This window comes from Micromesistius poutassou (assembly GCF_964030765.1).
Source record: "Micromesistius poutassou genome assembly, contig: SCAFFOLD_1797, whole genome shotgun sequence".
Lineage (NCBI taxonomy): Eukaryota > Metazoa > Chordata > Actinopteri > Gadiformes > Gadidae > Micromesistius > Micromesistius poutassou.
This window is the reverse complement of record NW_028179116.1, coordinates 1-2500: the sequence shown is the minus strand read 5'-3', so window position 1 is coordinate 2500 and position 2500 is coordinate 1. Positions and strand designations below refer to the sequence as shown.

Sequence of the window (2500 nt, the reverse complement as noted above, 5' to 3'; positions counted from 1 at the left end):
TACTCTACCACTCACCGCCCTCTAACAATACTCCTCTACCACCCACCACCCTCTAACAATACTACTCTACCACCCACCGCCCTCTAACAATACTACTCTACCACCCACTGCCCTATCCTACTGGCAGAGGGCTGTCTGACGGCGTGCGGCCCAGCGGCAGCGGCTGATTGGAGGCTCACCTGGCGGGCAGCTGGTAGGTCATCATGACCTTGTTGTCGGTGTTGGCCATGAGCAGCCAGATGGGGTCCTGCAGCACGCACTTAATGAACTGCTCCTCGCCGCTGCTGCTGCCCCCGGCGGGCCGCTTGCGGGCGTGGTCGTTCTCCGACGAGTCGATGCTGCCGAAGTACTTGCTGGTGTGGCTGCTCCCTGGAAATGACAAGGGGAGGGGTCAGTGAGGCTCACGCTGGTCAACACCATCTTTGTTTTTCCGCTCTCTTTATGGACTGCATTTATACCGCGCTATCTATCCTAACCAGTGGCCACTCAAAGCGCTTTACAACACTGCCTCACATTCACCCATTCATGCACACATTCACACAGTCAGCCACGCAGGGCGACAGCCAGCGGGTCGGGAGCAGTCAGGGTGAGTCGTCTTGCTCAGGGACACCTCCACCTGTTTCCGCTAGGAGGAGCCGGGGATCCAACCAGCAACCCTCCGGTGACCAGCCGACCCGCTCCACCCCCTGAGCCTCACGCCGCCCGGTGCTGCACCGGACCAGTTGGACCACACGGCAGGAGGTCTGGCTCTACTCAGGAGGTCTGGCTCTACTCAGGAGGTCTGGCTCTACGCAGGAGGTCTGGCTCTACTCAGGAGGTCTGGCTCTACTCAGGAGGTCTGGCTCTACTCAGGAGGTCTGGCTCTACTCAGGAGGTCTGGCTCTACTCACGGGTGCCGCTGGTCCCTGAGGAGCTGTGGCCGTGGGACCCGGAGCCGGAGCGGGACCCGGAGCCGGAGCGGGACCCGGAAGAACCCGAGGCGGAGCCGGAGCCGCTGCCGGAGCGGGAGTCCTCCTGCAGCAGCAGGTCCAGCAGCTCGCTGGAGGTGGACATGTTGTCCTGGTCGTTGGTCTGGCCCTGGGAGGAGGACCACACGCACACACCGTTAGACCCTCAGTACTCACGTCAACAAGGGGCGGAACACAACACAAACACATTGTGTCGGATCAAATTAGAAACAGTAGTGTAGCTTCCAGAACGCTGCAGAGAGCAGAACGTTGCTGCTCATGAACCAGGAGGCGGCGGTTTGAACTCACGTTCTCCGTCTCTTTGGACTCATCAGAGCTCCTCTCATTGGCCGAGCTCTGCCCCAGGGCCCCGCCCCCCTGCACAGAGGAGGGCGCGGCCTGCTGCTGCTGCTGCTGCTGTGAGGCGGCGACCTCCAGCCGGTTGCTAGGAGACTCCTCCAGCTGCAGCAGGTTGAGTGGCGAGGAGCAGCGCGACTGGAACAGCGGCGACGCGGGCCCTCGTGGTCCACCGGGGTGGGGGGCGTGCTGCTGCGGGAGGGGGGCCGGGGCCCCAGCAGGGGCATCGCCACCGTGGGCACGGCCACGGGGAGGGGAGGGGCAGGGGCAGGGGCAGGGGGAGGGGGAGGGGCAGGGGCAGGGGTATGGAGGTGGCTGGCGGCGGCGGCGGTGGCGGCGTGGTAGGGGTTGAAGCTGGGGTTGTAGAAGTGACCGGGGTTGGCCACGGCGGGGCCCGGGGCCATCTGGGGGAACAGGTAGTTGGGCAGGACCAGGGCCACCATGGGGGGCACCATCTGGGCCTGGGGGCCACGGGCTGGGGCGGGTAGAGCGGGTAGAGGGGCAGCATGCCGGGGGGAGGCTGGCCTGGGAGCCCACCGAGGGCGGCCAGGAGGAGGCGTTGGCGGGGGGGCCCAGGGCACGCTGAGGGCCAGGGGGGCGGCGCTGGCGGGCGGGGGCTGCAGGCAGACCCCCGGGGTCACCGAGCTGAGCTGGTCCTCCTGCTGCCTGAGGCGCTTGCCCCCCGGCCGCGGCGGTGGCCCCCGCTGCCGGTGGCGGGGTCGTCACGGGAACAGCAGAGCCCTGCAGGGAGAGGGAGGGGTTAGGGTGAGGCGTCACCAAGGGGGGGGGGGGGGGGGGGACCCCTCCGGGCCCTGGGGTCCTCTCGTTAAGAGAGAAGCTCCTCTGAAGCTCTCCAGGGGCCCTCTGTGTATCTCTTTGGAGAGGGGCCCCTCTGTGTATCTCATTAGGAGAGGTCCTCTCCAGGGGCCCCTCTGTGTATCTCATTAGGAGAGGTCCTCTCCAGGGGCCCCTCTGTGTATCTCATTAGGAGTGGTCCTCTCCAGGGGCCCCTCTGTGTATCTCATTAGGAGAGGGGCCCCTCTGTGTATCTCATTGGGAGAGGGGCCCCTCTGTGTATCTCATTAGGAGAGGGGCCCCTCTGTGTATCTCATTGGGAGAGGGGCCCCTCTGTGTATCTCATTGGGAGAGGGCCCCTCTGTGTATCTCATTGGGAGAGGGGCCCCTCTGTGTATCTC

General features: G+C 65.2%; 1 pseudogene across 1 annotated transcript in view; it reads right to left on the bottom strand.

Annotated features, from left to right (window-relative positions):
- LOC311373098 (period circadian protein homolog 1-like) overlaps positions 1 to 2045 on the bottom strand; it is a 4532-nt pseudogene extending 2487 nt beyond the window's left edge. The window contains exons 1-3 of the transcript XR_014684257.1: positions 1257 to 2045; positions 891 to 1077; positions 180 to 369 (exon numbers count right to left, since the gene is read on the bottom strand). The product of XR_014684257.1 is annotated as a period circadian protein homolog 1-like (transcript). The remainder of the gene's footprint in view (positions 1 to 179; positions 370 to 890; positions 1078 to 1256) is intronic.
- Positions 2046 to 2500: the final 455 nt, after the last annotated feature.